General features: G+C 42.4%; 1 protein-coding gene across 10 annotated transcripts in view; it reads right to left on the reverse strand.

Annotated features, from left to right (window-relative positions):
• The window catches only part of AFF2 (AF4/FMR2 family member 2), a 405287-nt gene that overhangs the window by 165046 nt on the left and 215880 nt on the right, over positions 1-24361 (reverse strand). The gene's annotated exons all lie outside the window — the stretch shown is intronic.

Here is a 24361-nt window from a genome sequence, read left to right on the forward strand (position 1 = left end):
CCTCTGGTGTCTTGAGGATCAACTCAGTGGACCAGGGACACGAGAAAACCTTTTACACTTCTCTTTGCTAGGGGGAAGGGACACTCTGATGTGAAGCCGTTGAAGAAGGAAGAATGAGTGTGATATTATTTTAGAAAACTAATATATAATGGGTGAAATCCTGACCCCGCTGCTGTTAATGGCAAAAGTACCATTGACTTCAGTGGGGCCAGGATTTCACCCAATGTATTCATCTAATTCAGTGGCAAAACCCCCACCCCACCCCTACACTGACACAGAGTTAAAGTTGTTTGGTGATGTGTTGTTCCAGTGCAGAACGTTGAGTTGAACAAAACTCAAAATTCTCAAAATCAGGAAAAGTGCAATTAAAGTTGGCTATGCAACCTTAACCCTGCTCTCTTCCAGCAACATCCCATATGGCCTGTTAACACACATACCTTTCCCTCTGCCAACCCCAGCGTTGCTGAAGATCTTCACCTCCTTTTACAATCTATTCACTCTCACCCACAGGATTCCACCTAACCCTAAAGAGTTAGTGTATGCTGTACTGAGGTGCACTGGTAAAGATGGATGTGCAGGGCTGGGGATGCAGGGGCATGGGGTGCACTGGCAGAGCTGGGGATGCAGGGAAGTTTGGGTACACTGGTAGAGCAGTGGGGTGTAGGGGAGTTGGGGTGTACTGGCAACGCTGTGCGGTGCAGGAAGTTTGCAGTACAGGGGGTTGGGATGCACTTGCTGATGTGGGATGGCATTGGAAGAGCTCGGGGATGGGGTGCCATGCTCACCTCACCTGACCCCCCATAACATCTCTCCCCTCCTGTACCACTTAACCCCAATTTGTCCTCCCCATAGCCCCCTCCCCTCCTATTGCTCCACTTCTCCACCCTCTAATTCCCCTCCTTTCCCAGGAAGCATTCACATGCCTAATTCCCCCCCTCCCAAAGACTGGGATTACATTCCCCCAAAATAAAATTGCCACCCACAACTTTTAAATTGTAGCAACCTCCACTTACTTAGTCCAAAGCTCCTTTTCCCTTTGATGGGGCCTTGTGATTAACTTATTCTTATTACGTTAATTGAAGGAAGAGTTCACAGCCATCAGTCTGAATTCGGTCTGTGGTTCATCCACTCAGTAGTACCCCACAGTTTAATGGTGCAAGGCAGCAGAAAGAAACCAGTTTTTTGGGCGGCCAGTAACTTGGGAACCCCTTAGTCACATAATCCCAAATTTGGATCACTAACACTACCCCGGGCCTTCATGTGACACACCAAATGTCAAAGCAATTGGAGTAACCATTCAGATTTTAGAGCACATACAAGAGTTGAGATTTAAAGCATACAAAATGGCGGGAAGGGAATTCTAGTCATTTTTCTGTATTGGCGCATGCGCACTGTAAACATGTACTTTTTCTCCAGTACCGTTCTCAACTTGGGTCCCCAAAGATTTAGTGGATGCCATACATTATCTTGGGTAAAGCTCAACAGATTGAGGCCACAGAATATTAATAGTTTGACCTGTAGCTTTGCTAACAAAAAAACAACTAGAAACATTCTGAAAAATGGCTATTTTTAGGGGGCTTATATCTCTGTATCCCCAAGTTCAAATGACCCCAATTTGGGTCACTCACCCTACTCTGCATCCTCCAACTTTCAAAAGAATCTGACTAAGCATATTGATTGTAGAGGACTTGGAAAGGTCAACCGTTAAGCAGAAGTTGTGACACAACCTTAACTACGGGTTGAAATACAGTTATCTGTGGAACAGAACATGTCAGCTATGTGATAACACATTCAAAATTACACCACAGTTTTAGTGTCAGTAAGCGAAGAAGAATACCATGTTAGTCAAGATGTGATGGGTCATGTAAGCAGGAGGAATATAAGCATCTAACGTGCTAATAAACCCAGGACAGACACCCCAGCAATCTTGTTTAAAAGACTTTTAAAGATTGCAAAGCCTTGACTTTACATCTCATTTGAAAAACATATCCTCTAGGGCTCATGTTTTCCTTAACAATATGCTGGGGTGGCATTGGTACCGTAAACTTGGGCCCTGATTTGCATTGAGAACTGCCTACATGCGCACAGAGTCCTACTGAAGTAAAAGAACTCCATGTGGACACACTCATGCATTTCCGCTGTTCTCAAGCCAGGATCCAAACCTCAAGCCCTGATCCTGCAAAAACTTATGCATACGTTAACTATACTCAGGAGTAACCCCACCAAACCCAACTGGACTACTCACTTGTGTAGAATTACACATATGCACCAATCTTTGCAGAATCTTGGCCTTAAAGGGAAGAATGCCCCCATTGAATCATCAACATTATACCTTGCAAAACCCTGTTTTCACTTGGTGGTCCACCTCCCAAATACTGGCAAGGCCTTACTCAGTTTAGCTTATGAAACTTGACATATGCCAGCAATGATAGCAGGGAATCACACCATTTCTTTTTCCAGGATTAAAGTTCAAAAATTTAATAAATCCAAATTTGGAAGCATTTAGAAATTCCTGAAAGTAACAATAATAAAACTGAGCATATGAAATGTTTTAAAGTGGAATATAATGGAAGTAAAGTAAGTCCACAAAATCAAGTGAGGATTTATTTTCACATGGTTTGGACTTAAAATAATTCCAAAATCATGTTAGCTGATGGATTGGGCATATGACTATTATCGTAAGTATGCATACATATTTTTATAGACCTGCAGATTAAATGGGAATGTAAAGTTACACAGTTGGTTGGCTTAGAAGTCACTGTGGTCCACTGATGTAGTAACATCAAGCGTCCTCCTTCCTGAAACTTATTTAAACATTGTTTTAATTGACTCCATGTGTTTTATTTATTAGGACTAGGCACGCTCGTTTCTTCAGCTAAATCTGCTTTTTTCTAGCTGTAAAAGCCCTCAGGTAAGTAACTGAGAAGTACATGTGCAGAAGGGGTCTAATGAATCACTATTTTTTCCTGACTGAACTCTTTAAGAGCTGTAGAGACACTGGCCAAATCAGGGCTCAAATGGAAAGGGAGAACTGGGAGTGCAATGGGATTTGTGAGCTTCTGCAAAGCAGATCTGAGCTGGAGAATTAAGCCCAGGGAAAAAGGGGCAGATGGAAAAATAGCTTTGCAAAACCAGACCCTCAAGTTAATTGCCTCTTTCAAAGTTTAGTTCCTTTCCCCTATTTCAATTTTTCCATAATTTCCTCCTTGTTCAAAATAAAATGTTGCTGGTGTGTGTGTATGTGTGTGTGTGTTTTGTCTTTGTTTTAAATTCGGGCAAATGGTGCTGATCTAGAACAACAGAAATCATGAAGGAAGAGGGCTGCTCGTCTCCATCCCCAGGAAGGCACCTTCACTTCCTACAATGAACCCTAGAGCGCCTTGTCCAGTCTAAATTGAAATACCCCAAGAGAGATGCAGCTTCTGCTATTTCCCTTGGAGGATGATTTCATGGCATGGTAGATCTCACTGGGCCAAATGATGCCCTCTGATATATGGTGTGGATGAGAAATCTACAGAAATGCAGCGATGGAAAAGCAGCAACTCTGGTATCACCCCTCCCCCCAGCCCCAGCCACTCCATGTAATGTCTGGTCTGCAGTTTTAGCGGGCAGCATTAGGCATGGGGAGCAGGCATAGTAGCTAGGAAGAAGGTACTCTCCATGGCATGATCCCCTCCACTGTGGCTGGATTTCTAATCTGCTCAGAAGTTACTGCTGGCGAAGGAGTTGGCAGGGCTGCACAGAGCCATGACTCGCGTAAACTCTTGGCAACCTTTCCTTATCCATTAGTCCCTTCAGCTCCTCAACTAGTTCTGTAGCTCTAAATACCTCCAATTTCTTGCTCACACTTCATATTAAGCTTCCATTGATAAATAGTTTATAAAGGGTTGCTAAATGACTAATAGATGTTACCACACCTGAATACTGTGTGTTAAAGATGGCTATGAGCACACCAGTAGAATGTGTTATAGATGGTTCTAAGATGCAGTTATAAGCAACCTGTTGACTTGTTGGTCTATCACAATCAATTCACCATTTATTAAAACATCTGTTAATGGTCTATTAACCCTTTATAAACACTTACCAGTGGAATCCTAATATAAAGTGTGATCAGTCTCTCAATATCTTGCTAGCTTTTGCATTTGCGCAGCCCTACCCATTTTCTCTCTGCTAGGAAGTTGGTCAATTTAGTAACACAGAAGCAGCAGCTAAATTCTATATGTGCTGGGCAAGCTGAACTGAAAAAAATCTCAGTCAGCCACCTCTAAAGAGAAAAGGCTACGGCAGGTATAAAAAGCAATGCAAACTGGAGCTCAAAGCTAACAGAAATGCAAATAACCAATAGGGTTTTAAAACCAACGATGCAAAATAGTCCATGTGAACTAAAGGACAATTTGTTTGTGAGATCACATGGGGGCATCCCTTCCAGATTCCTGACCAGGAATTTGGAATAACCAAAGAAAAGACTACCCCAGGGAATCCACCCTCGGTTTTTACACTGAGCCCAATACATACTGGGAGAGGTATTTGGGGATTGTCTCAGTGCTGTGTGAATATTCCAGCAGTGTGAACATGATCAGAAAGCTCATAGTTATGCATTTGACTATCACATTTCAGTGCTTTGAGAAGCTCCTAGGAACCAGTGACACAACAGCTTGTTTGTTGCTAAGACATAAAAACAGCTATGAAAATAACTTTAATGATGTCCTAACAGAGAGAGCCAAGTTCCTCGGTAAAGGCACTAATGTAGAAAACTATTTACCCATGCAGACAGCTCAACAAATGTATCATCAGCGGCATATGACTAGCCCACATTATATGAAGGAACGACATGGTTGCATTTGCAATGATGCCTTAGTCACCCTAGTAAATCATTTGTCTTGTTAAAGTACAAAAGTCTTCTACAGTGAAATGAAAGACATTCCAAAATCCAAATTCTTTTTCAAAAGCCAGAATTTTATGCTATAAATAAAACCACTCATCTTCTCCCTGACCATAATATCCCCCCCCGCAAAAAAAAAAAAGTATTCACCTTGTAGTTTTTTTCCATGACAAAAAATAAGTACCCCAGGCTTGGCTGGTGTATGGGATGGATACCATATCCTCCCGTGCTAATATACTTGCTTTACGTTCCCATATTTGCAGAGCAGAAAGGACTGACAAAAAACACACTCAGTGAAAATGAATTTAGAAATTGTTTTAGAAGCTAACAGAGGTCAGTTATAAACATTACAACATATGTTTTCCTTTCCTGTTTTGCTAACATTTGAGGACTATTTACAGAAAGAAAGTGATGGCAATAGGAATATTTTCTCTTTCTACTGAGCTTCCAGTTATTCTCCTCCATTCTTTTACTGCATACTTTCCAAATATACTTCCTCACACTTCAGCTTTTATAACTAAAATACACTGATATTCTTTGCTTAGAGCAGTTAAGAGACAATAAAAAATAGCAAATCATGACTGACATATTTATTGCCCTAACAAATCTTGTGTAGGCGAAGTAAAATAATGTTCCATTACAATGGGAAGGTAGCTCAGCTCAGGAAACTATTTTTGGGAAAATAACGAAGCTACTATATACAACAGTGTTAGAATTTAGTGACTCCGGTCCACTCCAGAAAGTAGTTCCAGTCCATATAATAGAGTCCACTCTGGAATTTGATTAGGAACCGTAGATTAAGAAGGCAATGAGCACAGGCAGAGAGAGAGAGAGAGAGAGAGGTCAAAACCTTGGTACTCCTGACTCAGGCAAAACTTCCTTTGGCTTTAGTAGGAATTTTAGTCGAAGCAGAAGTCCTAAATCAGGTCCTTTCTGAAAGAAAAACTAGTCCCCTGTGGGGTCATAATTAAGAGTTTGCAGTTTACCATCGCTCTTCTTGCCATGTTTAGGTTATTTGTGTGAGTAACATGTAGAAGGGCAGTGACAGGCTTTCAGAACTGAATCAGCAAAATGGAATAGTACAAACCAGGCAGAACTTTACGGGGAAATAGAAGGGAAAGTTGCCATACAGGGGATTAAAGGAAGGGAGAGGACTCCCAAGATTGGAGTATCACAGGAAAGACATCCCAGATTCACAGAAGCTGGAGTCATCCTGCACAGGCAGCTGCCCCCCTGAGCCTTGCTGCCATTGCCTCAGTCATTAACATTAATTCCTTCCTGGGTTTCCACGTGTAAATCCGGGGTTTGAGCATGGGATGATACAGCTTATCCGCAACTCCATCCGCTTTGGCCAGCCAACACCCTGCAGAATGTCTACACAGTGGCATCTGCAGGGTCTCCGGGAGAGGCCAACAGATGATGCCACTGAGATGGCCCCTCCCCTTCCAGGAAGCCAAGAGCATGGTACAGCCACTCTTCTCGTATAAGTGGCATGGGCAATCAAGGCCCCGCAGCTTGACTAAGCAAGTGTGCCATGCTGTGCCATATGAAATATTAACACATCTCAAGAACTGTCCCGTTGGCTGGAATCATCTGCTGGGAGAGATCCGGCTTGAGCTTCACCTAGTCCAGGGTCCTGTCTCTGACAGTGGCCAGCCCCAGATGCTTCAGAGGAGGGTACAAGAATCCCACAATGGGCGTGAGCTAATATCTTTCACTGGGCCAACTTCTGCTGGTAAAAGAGACAAGCTTCTGAACTTACACAGAGCTCTTCTTCACGTCTCACATTAGGACCCAGCTTAAGCACTAATAGTTAAAACCTGGCTCAAACACTAAGGCAGGATGTTTAATATCCTTCCAAAATATGTTAATGAGAATAGCTGGAGTTACAGACATTAATGTGATCCATACAAATGTCTAGTACCTTTTTTGATCCTTTTCAGCCACTTGTACCAGAAGTCCCCAACAAAAAACCCCAGCATCTTTCTGCATCTCGTTCTGGGTGACTAAACTAATGACTCTGTTGCTCAATACATAGTGATGAAGTCTTGCTGTGGCCTAGCACCGCTAATGCAATGCCTCCCACAGCTTCCAACCCCACTGACAGGCCCAGTCATATTCCATTTATTTTCTTCATTCAAAATGATACTCGCTTGGAATAATCTCCTGGGATGGCACATCTAATTTCCATGCAGCTCCCAGGAGACAGGAAGTACACACTGAAATGTTATATTCCAGCATAACATCCTGACAATAGAACAGCATCATATAAACAAAAGCACAATAAGCAATAAAAAGCTAATTCTTAGAAAAGTTACTAAGACCAACATATAATTTCATCTCTGCAATTTAAAAAACATTGGCAGGGTTCCTTCAAGCAAATAAGCAACTGCTTTCTTGAAACTATTCAGCACTGGCAATTGTTTAAGGGAATCTGGTAATTTGTTCCATCCATTCAGAGCCACACAAGCAAAAAAGCATGTCTCATATTGACTGTTTTCTTCCTTGAAACCCCCAAACTTAGGGTTTGCACCGAGAACATAATTACAATTTACAGTTACAAAACAAGACTGTAAACACCCTATGGCGCTACCCTGTGCACATTTGTACAATAAATTACACCACCTCCTTTTCATTGCCAGACACAATCATTTTTTTCATACAAAATACAATGATCGGTTATTTATCCACACGACGAGACAGATCTATGTAACTTATTATGAAGCACATTTAATTTCTGGAGCACTAACACTTGAGCAGTGAAAAGAAACATCTCCAAATGCAATAATGGGCATAACTAAACTGCACAATTTGTTTTGGAGAACTAGCACTGAAGCATTTAATTCTACCTTGCACACTCAGTCTTGGGTCCAGTCCAGCCAGTTTAAAATCCACATCCTTACAATATGCTGAAGATGATTCCACTCTAATCCCCAAGGATTTCAACATCAGCAACCTGACCCAATAATACATTAGCTTTACTCTTAATACAGGTTTCAGAGTAACAGTCGTGTTAGTCTGTATTCGTAAAAAGAAAAGGAGTACTTGTGGCACCTTAGAGACTAACCAGTTTATTTGAGCATGAGCTTTCGTGAGCTACAGCTCACTTCATCGGATGCATAGCATATCGTGGAAACTGCAGAAGCTGAGCATGAGCTTTCGTGAGCTACAGCTCACTTCATCGGATGCATAGCATACAGTTTCCACGATATGCTATGCATCCGATGAAGTGAGCTGTAGCTCACGAAAGCTCATGCTCAAATAAACTGGTTAGTCTCTAAGGTGCCACAAGTACTCCTTTTCTTTTTTCTTAATACAGGAGCACTGATCACTTGATTTGGCATATAGGGGAAGATTAAAAAATGACACTATGTTCCATTTGAGTTTAACCCAAGTTATTTCATATAAACTGTGATTTGGTTTCATTAAAATTGGATTCCAAACACAAACAATTGAAGCTAGCACACAGCATTGTATCGTGTATTGAAAAAGTCTTTCCCAAGGCTGCTTTTTTCCTCAGACCAAAGATTCTGCCAGAACTCCTTCATTGCCTTAAGATCTTTACTGGAATATGAACTTTCCTGCATATGTGTGGAAATGTAGCTCTCCCTTCTTACTGTGATGGACTGGCTGCATTGTGTCACCAGTGCCTCCTACTGAAATGTCAAAATCTCTCAAATGTGTGTCAGAAGGCTGAACAGATAAACATTTGGAGATTCTCTTTTAGCTCAAGCCTCTTAGAGACTGTGGTTTTTTCACCATTTCCTCATTTTCTTCAAACTCCCATGCACGGAGTGGCTTCTCCATTTCCCTACCAGTTTGCCAACCCACCTTTCCAACCTACCACAAGTCCCAACTAAAGTTTCACTTCACTCACGATGCACACAAGCTGCTCGCGTATCAGATCTTCTCTATGTCTGCCTCTGAGACTGTACAGACTAGCTCAGTGAGCTAACATCTTTTACTGGACCAACTTCTGTTGGTGAGACAGACAAGCTTTCAAGCTATTCAGACCTCCTCCTCGGGTCTGGGAAGAGTACTCAGAATGTCATAGCTAAATACAAGGTTGGACAAATAGTTTCACATAAGTAGTTAGCACATATTCTAAGGGATCATTCAAGGAAAATTGGCTGGTTAACACCCCCGTAGTCATAGGAGTAAAAGAGGGGCTAGTGAGTTACAGATTGTTGTAATAACCCATAAATCCAATGTCTGAGACTGTAAACTCTTTGGGGCAGGAACTGTCTCACTTTGTGTCTGGTACAGTGCCCAGCACAATGCCGGAACCTAATGAATAAATAACTAAAAAACAAGTCCTAGCCTCACTTATAACTGGGAAAACCCGGGGTAGCCAACAGTGCAAGGAGCACTATAGTGATGACTTAGCAAGACCCAGGTGGCCAGAGAACTCCCGCAGTTGGCATCATAGATTCTTAGTTTCAGAGATTCCAAGGCCAGCAGGGACCATTGTGATCATCTAGTCTGACCTCCTGTGTACCACAGGCTAGAGAACTTCCCCACAATAATTCCTAGAGCAGACCTTTTAGAAAAAACATCCAATCCTGATTTAAAAATTGTCAGCAATAGAGAATCCATCGTGGCCCTTGCTAAATTGTTGCAATGGTGCATTACTCCCACCGTTAAAAAAAGTATGCCTTATTTCCAGTCTGAATATGTCTAGCTTCAACTTCAAGCTGTTGGTTTGCTTTACAACTTTCTCTGCTAGACTGAAGAGCTCATTATTAAATACTTGTTCTCCATGTAGGTACTTATAAACTGTAATCAAGTCATGCCTTAACATTCTTTTTGTTAAACTAAATAGACTGAGTTCCTTGAGTGTAACACTATAAGGCATGTTTTCTAATCTTTTAGTCATTCTTGTGGCTCCTCTCTGAACCCTCTATAATTTATCAGCATTCTTCAAAAATGTATCTAAATTACCAGACTATGACATGGATTGTCTTTGTTGCCTTCAGCTGGCTAGAAAGCTCTAGCAGACTGTTCATTAGCAATCGTTTATCAGGGGTCATACAAGCAAGCTGGATAGACGCCCAAGTAGAGACCACCCAGCAGAACCATGATTACTCTGCTAGTTAGCTCTAAGCAGCTAGTGTTATTCATAACTCCAGCAAGTGTCAAGCAATGACAATTGCCAGTTATTATACGAAGTGGAACTGGAATAAACCTGCCAGAGAGTATTTTTTCAGTACAACATGCAATTTATTATCATGTTCCAGCAATTACCAAAGGGAGTTGTTGATCTCACTTTGCTGGAGAGATACAAAGGCTAGATGCAGTAACACGGCATTCTTTTTGAAGGATAGCTTGTATTATAAGTGAAAGACACTATAAAATGACAATGCTGCGGCAAAAGCAGACAGAATGATACATTTAGTGAAATCCCCAGCCTCAGCCATTTCAAAGGAGAACATAAGCAGTTAGTATAACATTTCTAAGGGCTGCTGTATCCTTTCAAACGAGATCGCTTTCTTGAAGTTTACAGTTATCACATTAAGAAAAATGGTAATGAGGAGATCATGAAAACTTCTTTTAAAAGTAACAAAAGCTTCAGTTGCTGAGGAAAAAAGAGTGACAACTGTTTTCATGGAAATAGGCCTCCAATGAAGAACTCTGCTGACACTTTGTTCTCTTACGAGGGAGTGCTTCATGACTAAATCTGAGCCCCAATTTGTATTAAAGTATCTGCAGTGCTCTCCTTGTGCAGGCAAACTGGAAACTCAGCCCTCTTGTTGACTAGGTACGTAGGCCTACAGGTTAGAAAGCCCAAATACAGTTATAGCCAGACATGGATTCAGTTTAAAACAAAATGACTCACCTCCCAGAACTTCCACCCCTTCCTCAAACCAAACTCAAATCTTTTTTGAGGTTCAGAACAGTTTGATTAAGTCCCTTCTCATCTAACGAGAGGGTGAGAGAGGCAACAACAATTTATTTAATAAAAGAGGCCTGTTTTGCATTGTTCGCAGAGATGCACAGATTCTAAAGCTGGAAGGGACCATTGTAATGTAAAGCTACCACCTAGCTTTTCTATAGCTTTTTTCATCACAACATGTAAAACGTTTTGCGAAAAAGAGACTGGTATCATAATTAAGCCTGCGAGTCTGTGACAGAGGTCACAGAAGTCACAGATTCTGTGACTTTCCGGGACCTCCGGGACTTCTGCAGCAGCTGATGCGACTGATTCCAGGGCCACCTGAGCAGCTGGGGTGGCTCCTGGCCCAGCTGCACCAGTCGTTACTAGAGCAGTCTTGGCCCCCCCTCCCCGAGCACCAGCGGCGGTCTTGGGCCACCGTCCTTCCCCCGCAACCAGCGGCAGTCCTGGGCCATGTGCCGCCGCTCCTGCCCCCCCCGGCACCAGCGGCCGCCTCTGCGCCACGTGCCGCTGCCCCCCAGCACCAGTGGCCACCCCCCACCAGCACCAGCAGTGGTCCTGAGCCATGCATCACCTCTCACCCCAGAGCACCCGCGGTGCCCCCAGGCCACCCCTTGTCCCAGAGCACCCCCGGCGCCCCTGGGCTGCAACTTGCTCCAGAGCACCCCCAGCCACCCCTAGCCCCAGAGCACCCAAGATATAGTCAGGGGTATATATAACAAGTCATGGACCAGGTCAGAGGTTATGAATTTTTGTTTACTGCCTGTGACCTGTCCATGACTTTTACTAAAAATACCCATGACTGAATCTTAGCCTTAATCATCATTGCCATTTTACAGATAGGAAAACTGAGGCACAGGGAGGGGAAATGACTTGCCCAAGGTCACTCAGCAGGCGAGAGGCAGACCTGGGAATGGAACCCAGTTTTCCTGGGCCCCAGTTCAGTGCTCTATCCAGCAACGTTGATTTTCTGGCCACACTGATTTTCTGGTCTAGCCATAGAAGCCTCCAGAACCAGTAAATCTCCATATTGTATTTGTTTCTTTCCTCTACAGGGTCAGGAAGAAACTTTTTTTATCTCCTGTAACAACCTATTTATTCTTGGGTGGGGACTTTGTATGGAAGTTTTGGCCCAGGTCAAATTTTTACAGAGGAGCTGTAAATTGCAGAAAATAGAGGTTTCTACTGACAACTATGACAGGGCCACAACTACAAATCGTTCTCGTCAGGGAATTGCCAGCTATCCACAGAGAATGTTACATGGCTGACATAAATCAGTGTGGCAGGATCTATTCGCTAATTAAACAATTGTGACAATTTTAATGCGACAGTCTGAAAAGTTCAAAAAAGTCTCTCTACCCATGGAACGTGCATTCTTCTCACATACATATTACGAAACATGTCCTGTATTAAGAAATTGAAAGGACCTTACATATTCAATAACCTTACCCCATAATGTTAAGCACAATTTGAGATATATGGCTAAAACAGATTGAAAATCCATAAGAGGGCTTGGAACGTTAAATTCAGCACCATGCTTTCTTCAAGGAAATGTTAGCAATCTTCCACAGAGATGGCTAACCCGTAGCGTCCAGTGTAATTTTAAATGCGTGACGGGGGCACCGCGGGTGCTCTGGGGCGAGAGGCGATGCATGGCCCAGGACCACTGCTGGTGCTGGTGGGGGGCGGCCACTGGTGCTGGGGGGTGGCGGCACATGGCCCGGGGGCGGCTGCTGGTGCTGGGGTCGCCAGGGGCGGTGGCACATGGCCCAGGACTGCCGCTGGTGGCGGGGGGGAGGACGGCGGCCCAAGACCGCCTTTGTGCTGTTATAATAGAACAGCAGTAATACTTGACATGGTACAGCACCTTCCAGCTGAGGGTCTCAATGCACTTTGCAAACAATAAGAAAAGGAGTACTTGTGGCACCTTAGAGACTAACCAATTTATTTGAGCATAAGCTTTCGTGAGCTACAGCTCACTTCATCGGATGCATACTATGGAAAGTGTAGAAGATCTTTTTATACACACAAAGCATGAAAAAATACCTTCCCCCACCCCACTCTCCGTCTCATTGTACCCCTATGCAGTATTATTTCCCCATTTTATAGATAGGAAAACTGAGGGCTAAGTGGCATCTCAAGGTCACCCAGGGAAACAGAGGCAAGGATGGGCACAGGAAATTTTATCTATGCTTACCAAAAAATTCTTTGAGATGTCTACACATCCATTATAAAAGGCGTTCAACTCATTTGGGGGCAGAAGCAAATCTGTCCATTTCTGTTAGGAAGAGTGTGGCCTGTTGTGAAGGCCTCACCAGCTGAGACAAGCTTGATGGATAGGAAGTATAAAACCACCTCCCAAAAGGGTTCAAATGGATGTGCTGTGAGCGTGGTGGTCTCAAGGCTACGTGGTGTGGACATACTGATGGGATGTGTACATCAGTCACAGGGCATCCACAGTTGCACCGAAAACAATGGCTGCGGCCAGAAAGATTTCTTGACAGAAGCCCCTAGGACTTTGGAATGTTTTGCTTTTGAGACAGATGATGCCTTTTAGAGTGCCTGTCCAAGTTATGACTGCCCCTGCAAATCACATGGAGGCTGCCAAGGCCATCAGGATGGATGATGTCACCTCAATTTCTCCTGAGTCTCCGTAGGAGGAAATGCCCCTTGGCTGGGATCTATGTGTTCTTGGTCAGAGAAGAAGAGATGTGGAGTGACACAGGTCAGATTTGGCTTGTTGCACATTGGGAATGTGGGTACAAAAATTCTTAAGATGATCGGTTGGAGCCAGATACTTCCATCCCTCTCTTACATCAACCTCCAGCGTGGTATGAAGTGGGTTATACGGTTGTAGCTTCTGATCTTATAAAAGCTTTGTAGTGGCTTCTCCCCATCTCGTTCCTCCTTACTTTCCTTCTTGGGAGGTTTGTGTAGCAGAATATCTAGAGCTGCAATGGCCTGCCTGAGAGGCATTTCAAAGCACTCTGATTGAAAGAATCTGTCTTGTGCCTCCTCTTCTTACCCTCTGGTTCTGATTCAGCCTCATCTCTGGTTTATGGTCTTTCCTTTTTCTTTCAATTTACTGCATATGGACCGGTTATGCCTGCATGTAGCCTCTGAGGATAATGAGATTGAAGATAGGCTCCTACAATTTGTCCCTAGCTCTGAGAATTAGGAAGTTTTTCCTGACGTCCAACCTAAACCATCCCTGATGCAATTTAAGCCTATTGCCTCTTGTCCTAAGAACATAAGAACAGCCATGCTGGGTCAGACCAAAGGTCCATCTAGCCCAGTATCCTGTTTTCCAACAGTGGCCAATGCCTGGTGCTTCAGAAGGAATGAATAATCATAAACTGATCCATCCCCTGTTGCCCATTCCCAGCTTCCATCCTCAGAAGTTAAAGAGAACAATTTTTCTTCCTCCTCTTTGTAACAACCTTTATGTACTTGAAAACTGTTATCATATCCCCTCCTCAGTCTTCTCTTCTCAGACTAAACAAACCTAATTTTTTCAATCTTCCATCATAGGTCATGTTTTCTAGACCTTTAATTATTTTTGTTGCTCTTCGCTGGACTTTCTCCAATTAGTCCACATCTTTCCTGGAATGTGGTGCCCAGAACTGGATACAATACTCCAGCTGAGGTCTAATCAGCATGGAGTAGAGTGGAAGAATTACTACTTTGGTCTTGCTTACAACACTCCTGCTAATACATTCCGGAATGATATTTGCTTTTTTTTGCAATACTCATATTTAGCTTATGATCCACTCTGACCCCCAGGTCCCTTTCTGCAGTACTCCTTCCTAGGAGTACTTTCTCATTTTGTATGTGTGCAACTGATTGTTCCTTTCTAAGAGGAGTACTTTGCATTTGTCCTTATAGAATTTCATCCTATTTACTTCAGATCATTTCTCCAGTTTGTCCAGATAATTTTGAATTTCAATCCTATCGTCAAAAGCACTTGCAACCCTTCCAAGCTTGTAATCATCCACAAACTTTATAAGTGTATTCTATGCCATTATCTAAATCATTGATGAAGATATTGAACAGAACCGGACCCAGGACTGATCCCTGCAGGACCCCACTTGTTATGCCCTTCCAGCTTGACTGAACCACTGATAACTACTCTCTGGGAACGGTTTTCCAACCAGTTATGCACCCACCTTATAATAGCTCCATCTAAGTTGTATTTCCCTTGTTTGTTTATGAGAAGGTCATGCGAGACAGTATCAAAAGCCTTACTGAAGTCAAGATATAGCATATCTACCACTTCCCCACTATCCACAGGGCTTGTTACCTCGTCACAGAAAGCAATTAGGTTGGTTTGACATGATTTGTCCTTGACAAATCCATGTTGACAGTTATTTATCACCTTATTATCTTCGAGGTGTCTGCAAATTGATTGCTTAATTATTTGCTCCATTATTTTTCCGGGTACAGAAGTTAAGATGACTGGTCTGTAATTCCCTGGGTTTTCCTTATTCCCTTTTTTATAGATTGGCACTCTATTTGCCCTTTTCCAGGCTTCTGGAATCTCACCTATCTTCCATATTTTCAAAAATAATCGCTAATGGCTCAGATGTCTCCTCAATGTCTCCTCTAGGATGTATTTCATCTAGCCCTGGTGACTTGAAGACATCTAACTTATCTAAGTCATTTTTAACTTGTTCTTTCCCTATTTTAGTCCCCCTACTCCTTGCCAATCTGAGGTTTTCATTTCCTTTCCCAATGTGTGGCCTGTTTCTGAGTTTCTTGTCCGTTATACAGAGGGTCACAGTGGATGTCCCCAGAAACCAGTTGTAGTGGGACCAGTCTTTCCCAGAACAGGAGAGTCCAACACTCCATCCCCATTGCAGGAAACAACTGGGTTTAATTTACCCCTGGAAGCACCAATCTTCCTTGTTAGACATCTACAGGGATCTACTGAGGGATCTAATGAAGCAGGGACAACAGCAGCTGGAAAGATCTGAAGGAAATCTTAGCAAATAAGTAGGGAGGTTAGGTGGAAGGAGAAGGAGATGAGCCCACACTGCCTTTGTGATATTGTTCTCCGTGGGGTAAGGATCACTCTTCCTGTATGGTAGTGAGATCGGGGATGCATTACACACAATGCTTCCTGGAGTTCCCACTGGGGCTGTGCAACATATGAGGAGCTATGTCTATAAGGCACAACTGGGGATAAGCTTTCTGAACAGGCATCCAATCACATGCTCCATGCATAGGTGCTGACTCTGTGGGTGCTCTGGGGCTGGAGCACCCGCAGGGAAAAAATGCTGGGTGCTGAGCACCCACCAGCAGCCCCCCATCAGTTCCCCCCACCCCCTCAGCACCTCCTGCCCGCTGACGGGCTCCATGGATCAGCACCTCCCCCTCCCTCCCCATGCCTCCTGCCCACTGGGAACAGCTGTTTTACAGCATGCAGGAGGCTGGGGAGGAGGGGGAGGAGCGAGGATGCGATGAGCTCGGGGGAGGGAGTGGGACTGGGCAGGAAGAGGTGGAGCAGGGGTGGGAAGAGGCAGGGCATGGGTGTGGCCTTGGGGGAAGGGTGGAGTGGGGGCGGGGCCTAGGGCAGAGCCAGGGGTCAAGCACCCCCTGGCACTCTGAAAAGTTGGTACCTGTGGCTCCATGCCAGTCCTGCTTTTCTCTTGATCATTGCTGGCCTGTTTAGCCCCAACTCCAGCCCTGAATACCAAGAGAGAGGAGGAGAAAAGAGCGTGCGATCTCTCTCTGAGCTAACTACATGGGGGCCAACTTATCCTTCAACGGACCAACCAGCTCCTTCGGCCTGGCTAATTTATATGGGGTTTCCCACCAGCTGTACGTCATAGATCTTAGCTTGTTGCTTTAAACCTGCAGTCCCTGCCCTGAAGGCTGACAGAGTGCAGCCCTCCCCTTCTACTAGATAAAGATCTGACAGAAAATGCGATTGGTTCTGTCATTTCATACCACAACTGTTTGTAAAACAAATACTCATTCAGAAACCCTAATGGCTCCATTAGAATATGTTTGCAATGTCGCATTTCTGTGCCCAAGGCACAGAATTTGTTATGTAAACTACGCATTATTAATCTACTTAAGTGAAAGGTAACACTGCCAGCAGTTTAAACACTCATGCCCATATTTACCGTGTTTCACTATGACAGGATAAGATGAAATACAGAAATGATTCATTGGAGAACAGAGAAATATTTAACGGTGTGTGTTTCAAAACATGACTTTATTTATAGATTGATTTATCTTCGTAGTACACAGAAGTGGAGCATGCTAGCCTCTAGTGGCTCTTATGTTTGATAGAAGCTTGTTCCATAGGTCACAAGTTGTTATCACTTTGTAATCTGGTACTTCAGGAAGGCCAGGTAGAGTCCATTCAAAGCTTCCTACTACAGTTTTTACAAGGGATTTATGCACTCCCTCAGACACTCAAGAGAGGACACTTAGTACAGCTTTGGTGAAGGGCCATAACATTGTAAGTCATCACCATGGCAAAACCCAAAGGGATGTTGGCTTCCGGCAGATTGAACGCCACCTGGATTGATCTCATTCCGATTCTCCTCTCTTTCACTGAAGTAATTGCTGAATTCAATGGAGCTACTCCGTATGTACATTGACGTAACTGAGGGGAGACTCGGGCCCCTTGGGCCTGCAAATCTGGACTGGAAATCTTGTGAGAAAAGTTCATGTTGCCAGTCAATTGCAAGAAGCCCCATGAACTGCCTCTCTCACAGTATTTTGTTTTTATGTTTCCAGTTCTCTCTGGTCCTCAAAGTTTAGAGGCATTTGAAAGTATTATATAAAGCTAACAAAACTTTTTTCAAACACCACAAAGAGGTGCAGTTTGAGTTCAGTTAGATGTTTGAGCAATGTTTGAGGTTGGCTCTATTTCACATAAGCCAATTTCCCCATCTTTAATGGTAATCTTACTCTCTTCATCCCCAACCTGGATTCCTTTTGTGCAGTTTTCCATTTTTCTTACAATCTTTGCCATGACACTGAGTGTATTTAATGGGAGCAAGGATGTACATCATGTGAGACATTAAAATCTATGTTAACTCACTCCTGAGGTGATTATAAAGAGAAAAAAAGCCTACAAAGTGGCTCCTTTTGTATAACTGAGCGGGTGAAGAGCATCGGAAATGGGACCAAATTAGTACATTTTCATTCATTTGACAGATGAGAATCACCTTATTCTCTTCAGATACATTAACACATTGCCAAATGCTAGTCAATGTTGTGTTCATTGTGATGGTGCCAATTTACTTTATAGTAATTTTAGCAGTAATATTAAATCTGGCAATGATAGTAGAATTAAATAATGTGACTGAAATTGGGAACATTTCAATTTGGCACTGCAAAATATGTGTTAAAATATTACATTCAAGGAGATAAGAAAACAGAGTTGAATATTGTGTTGGAAATAGGTACAGTGTAACCTCCCTCTATTTGTTTGTAATCTTTCTATTGTTCCAGTACAGATAGACCAGAATAGACTTGTTGTGTAATTACCAATCTTTGCATTTCAAAGTGCATTGCCAACTAAGTTGCTTAACATTTTAAAAATACAAAATAAGATGTCTGCAGGCCAATTACTTGAGGCCTGAAACTGATCTCACTTCCACTTGTCTATACTGCTGAGGTCCTGATCTTTCATTGCCTTCACCTTTCTGTAGTCATTTACACCTGCGCCAAGCAGGTGCAAAATACCACCATTCTTATTTGGAAGCATTTTACACCAACTATGCACTCCCCAGCGTTAGATCCTGCCCCTGCCCCACTATGTCTGCTTGGCTCCGATCTGGCAGAACACAGCAGACTTAAAGTTGGCCTAGGTGGTCACATGATGACATCCCTTACGCAGGGGAATCCTCTACTAGCACAAAATTAATATAGCCAGCCTTCCACAGGGGGCGAATGAGGAGCATTGCCACTGTGAAGAGACATGGCTGGGATACTGCAGTGCTCCAATGATCCTCAGCTGCCAGAATGACTCAGATGTAACTTAGAGCGTCCCAAGGCTAGTCTACATTGCACTGGGGCACTGCCCTAGAATTGGGGGCATAAGGTGGCATACAGCCATCTTTGCCCTCCCCTCGGTCCTGGAACAACCTGAATTCAACTGAAGACAGGGCCCACTGTGGCACTGCTTTAAATGGCTATATAAGGAGTAAAACACCAGAAAAACAGCCCTAGGTAATTCTATTGACTTCACTGGCATTACTCCTGCTAGTGTTAACAAGATCACCGACAAAACTCTGGTATGAACAAACCACATAGCATTCTCATCTTTCCAGAGTGACAGCTACATAATAGGCCCATCGGGCTGAATTCTGTGCTTAGTTGCAGGCTTAGGGCTAAGTTCTGCTCTCATTTACACCAGAATAATTCAGGGGTAAATCAGCTTAGTACAGCAACAGGAGGAAGTGGAGCTGCTCCTGATCTACATTGTTGTAAATGAGAGAAGAATTCAGGGGTCAGTGGAACTACCCTTTGATTTACACTGATGGAAGAGCAAAAATTGGCCCTTCATCTACTGAGAAAACATTATTTTAAAGTTGGCAATGTGTTGATTTGGGGATTCTGGAGAAATTAATTGTTTTATTTTATATTTATTTTAATTATTTTTACCCATAAAAATATTTGTGTTCATAAATGAGGTCTAAAGGGGAAGGGGGGGGGGGAGAAAGTACTTGCAACACACTGTAGTCTTCAAAGCAGGTGACTGTCTGTTCAAGGAATGCTTCCTGAGCCTTCCCTCCAGCCGAGGTACAGAGGGCATGGATACACATTTACACGTGAGTTCACTTTTCAATCTCTTTTTTCATTTCAATAGAAATAATAAATCATGTTATCCAGGAGAAAGAAGGAGCTTGACACAAAACATACAGTGCAGGGCTATTTTTACGGCACACCTAAGACATATAGGGATTCGTTTATTTACTCAGCTATTTAAAAGTGGCTACTCTTACTCATTCTCTGGACAGCTAAATGCTAGGTTGCTAAGTTACTGTTATTGGACATCATCTCCTCCCCAACGTGTTCCCACATTTGACAGGTTCACATGATTTACTAGGCCAGTCAGCTCATTATTCACTTGTCCAATGACGTCTGTAGAATTGTTTTAAATTCACATCATGTCCCTCTCAGCAAACCCCCAGATTTCACATGAAAATATTTAAACTGCTTGTCAGCTACTAAGTGCATTTGTAACCATGCTGGACAGCGTACCTGTATTTTTCAAATTACAATTATTATAATTAGGTTTAGCATCGTTCTTCAGTGTTGGTTTGTATTTTAGGAGAGAAAACAATTACTGAGGGGCAAATAATGGGCTATATCTGTTACAGGCTAATTTTGCTCTGTGAACAGCTCACCTCCGCTATGGATAATACATATTAAATCCATTAGTGCTTTCAAATGGCATGAGAAAGGTAATGCTACACATAATTTACCCAGTCAAGGGCATTTTCACCTGCTGATCCATTTACATATTCTCCAATGTCATTAGATATGAGCTAGTCATCAGAAGAATAGAAGACAGTATAAATTATAGACTTTTCTTATTTAACTCCAGTCATTTTTATACTAATTACAATCTAAATTATATTTAGGATTTGTTTTGCTTCTAGACTAGAAAGCTTTTAATTAATACCACAGCTGTCTGTATAATATCAGAAATCCATCTAGTTACTTGACACTACACTACCATGAAATAGACACCTTCTAGAATTCTTCTGCCCTGCTATGCAGTGCCAGTTTTTTAGATTTAAATGTTTACCTCACTGTAAAAAGAGCAATTTAGCAACACAGAAATGATTGTTTTTTTATATATAGGGCCAGATCTTGATTCCAGTGGGGCTATGCCACTTTGCATCAGCTGAAGATCTGGCCCTAAATCTCAATATGGGTAATTACATTCAGCCTTCCTAAAATTCCTCATGGAATTTCAAAGGCATGAAGTATCCTTTTCCTGTTCTTAAGCTATATGTAGGGTTTGTACAATGACCTATTTCATTCCAGAGGTGGCTGCATTTCACTGGTTGGCAGAGTGATTCTTGCAGTGAGAGCAGACTTAATTGGCTCTAATTCCTGCCGAGTCAGCAAGATTTTCTAGGACAGAGCTAATACATCCTAAAGGAGATTCCTGCAGTATTCTGCAGAAATCCCATTGCAGTGAAACACCACTGTTAGCTTGCATTCACTGGGATAAATTTTGCCCCCTGCCTGGCCCCCGCAATGAAAAGCACAGGAGCTGAAAATGAATCTGAGGGCAGTATTTGGTTCCCTTCACACATATATCACGATACTGTGGCTAGCCCCAGGCAGGTGTGCATGGGATGACTACAGTCTCAATCACTGTGTGCCAGTCATGCAAGTACTGGAGCTATCTAGTGGCATCAGATCCACCAAAGGTTACAGGAAGAGGCATTTAAGTCAAAAGTGTTAATTCACATTTACACTTGTATAAATGAAAGCAGATGCTGGCCTCTAATCACAATACTCAGTATTGGTTCCAAAACCATATTGGACACAACTTTGAAAGTCAAAGTGATGTAAATTAATGCTCAGCAGGCCTGACTCTCCTCTCCTTGGCAATGATGTAAATCAGGAGTAACTCTATTAATTTAGATCCTAAACTCTTTGGATAGAGACTGCCTTTTTGTTATGTGTCTGTAAAGTGCCTAGCACAATGGCCCCTAGTCTCTCCATGTTACTGCAATGCAAACACCACATAACAACAACATTAGAGCACACTGGCGTAAGAAACAGAAGCATCGGACTCCGAACCTTGGTTTAAAGCATCTGGGTTTTTTTTTCTAGTTTGTATCACAATTTTCTAATGAATTCTTTTTTTATATGACTAGCAATTTACAGGTTAATTTAAATCCATATTATTAGTTGCATACGAATAAAGAAAAATATTTTCTTGGGTTTTGTTTTTTCATTTTATTTGCTCTTCCATAGATATCACATTGTCTTTAAATAGTAAGAGATATTTTGGAACAGAAGGAGGCCTATCTAACTCCATCTATCCATCTCCATCTATCTGTCTAGTGCTGGTAACCTGTAATCAATGCAAATGTGCTGTATTACTTTTACAGTTTGGCTTTAGTTTGAAGGCAACGGTTTTTTTTAAACAAAACTTCTCAGCCATGCGGGTTAGAAAAGCAAAATCAACAGGAGACTGGTCTATCATTAACCTTTAGTTCTGGTATCATGAGCAGTTCTCCAGGCACTTACACAAGATGACATAAGTGGCTAAGTGTTTCAGGAAATCTGAAACACTGAAATTTTGTCTCAGAAGGGGTCTGAATGGACACAGGACTTTTTCCCCTCTCTTGGCTGGTAAGTTCTGACCGTAAACTCAGTTAAACTCCATTTTTATTTGTTAGCATCTGTTAGGAATCCCAAACCTCTAGGTCTACAAAAAACACTAATCAAGATCAGCCTAAAAAAAAAAAATTCTAAAATCAGAGGGCTCTCAGCTTACTTGTTTACTTTCCTTACTTTCTTAAATACCTGGAGTGAAATACACTAAAGGGAGACTGATATAACAGGCTGGAGCCAGGTATATTACCAACTGGCTCTGAGAAAGTTCCCCACACAACTTTGCAAATATACCTCAGCAATATGCCAGTCCTTGTTCTCTCTTCAGCAGGGATTGCCAATAGTTACAAAGTGTTTGATAAGCAGCCTTAGTAGTAAAATGTTTGGTTATGATGGAGTTACTCTGGATTCAAACCAATGTATCTGAGCAGAATATGGCCAGATTTAGTCAGCCCTATTAGCCTAAGGCCAGATTCTGGCACTTTGTTCACACTGAGTTTAGTTCCATTGATTTTAATAGGCCTACTCATGGAATAAGGTGCTACTCAACATCAGCAAAAGTGGCTCCTAGGGAGTATGTATCTGGTCCAAAGCCAATTAAAGTAAATGGAGATACTCACATTGACTTCAACAAGCTTTAGTGCGAGGCCTGAGAAATGTAAACTCAGTCCATGCCAATGCAGATCACTACCAGTAGGTCACAAGGGTAGCAGTAATACAGTATTAGTGTCTAACTGTGCAGCCACTGAAGATAGTAAGAGATTTGCCATCAACTTCAATGGGAACGGGATCAGATCCCCATAAGATATTCTTGCGTTTTGTAAGTATATGTGCTGCTCATGCATTAAAACGGTCACCCGAATGACTGACCCCTGGAAATAGTAATTTACTTTATACTTCTTTCTGACATTGTTTTTCTGAAAATAACTGCTTTCCCATCCAGCAGTTAATTCCTTCCAATATTAACAAACATAATTCAAATATATAAACAACACAGATGGAGAAATAGATTTAAAAACACAAAAAGTACTTTTAATAATTTTTCAACCTTATTTTTTCCTCCCTGTCTATTCTTTACATAATAACCCTTGCGAAGCCTGAAACCAAAGTTTTTTCCTTCCTTGGATGTATTACTCCATGGGATACACAATTTCACATTTATTATCGTCAGATTCCACACTAGTGCTAGCTTTCCACATTGGTTTAGAATCATCAAATCATAGGGTTAGAAGGGACCGCAAATTATAGAGGAACACTGGAAACTTATTGGTTTCAATGGGACGGTGAAGAGCATGGGAAATCGAGCTGGGCAGAAAATGTTTCTCCTATCTGCAAATATTTTCAAGACTTCAGAATTTTTTCTCCATCTTGAACCAGGATGAGAAGTCAAGTCAAAATGATTTGTGAACCAAAAAAACCTGAATAAACTTTTTTTTTCCTTTTTTGTTATTTTGAGTGAGGAAATTCATTTAACTGACTCTGGTTTGTGAACAGGTTTTGGCAAATGTGTACTTTTTGATGAAAAAATGATTAGTTGAAAAATTCCCAACCAGCTCTAGTCAAAATCGCCAGTATTATTTTACTGACATTATATGGCCATCTGTGTGTTTGATTGTTATTATGGTGTTTGCTGTATGGTTATTAGGGGTTGATTCAGGTATGGGTTAGTTTATAGGTAGGCAGGAAAGCAGGCAAACTTTTCTGATAGCCCTCCATTCACAGAGATTTAAAAGGACAGTGTAGGTGTCGATCCCTTTGCAATTTTACCCTGAGAGCAGCATTGTAGACAGTGATGCCAGGAAGGAGGGTCCTGACGCATGAAATGGAAACAAAGGACTTTGGAGTGGATAAAAATCCATGCCCTGATGCACAAAGAGGGAGAGATACAGGGACCACTGTGGTGCAGGCTGACCTTCCCTCCACCCCCCAAAATTCCCCAAGATTAGGGTTTCTGGGATAAGCTAGGCATACGTAAATTTTATTCATGAATGTAGGCTGTTCTTTATGTTAAAAACCCTATTTCCTCTTGTGGTTTGTTCCTGCTCTTCAGATTAAACAATACTTTGTTTGCAAGAGGCTATTTTGAGACCTGTGTTTACCACTGCTCACAGCTCCTGAAGGGCAGATTTGCAGGGCTTGAATCCAGTTGGGACCACTAAGCAATTGTATTTGGTACTCAGGGTGGTTGCAGCCTAGCACCTGGACTGTGAGTGGGAAAATCATGGGATTCTTCCCCAGGATGGGAACACAAGAGGCTGGTC

The sequence above is a fragment of the Chelonia mydas genome, chromosome 9 (genome assembly GCF_015237465.2).
Source record: "Chelonia mydas isolate rCheMyd1 chromosome 9, rCheMyd1.pri.v2, whole genome shotgun sequence".
Taxonomy (NCBI): Eukaryota; Metazoa; Chordata; order Testudines; family Cheloniidae; genus Chelonia; species Chelonia mydas.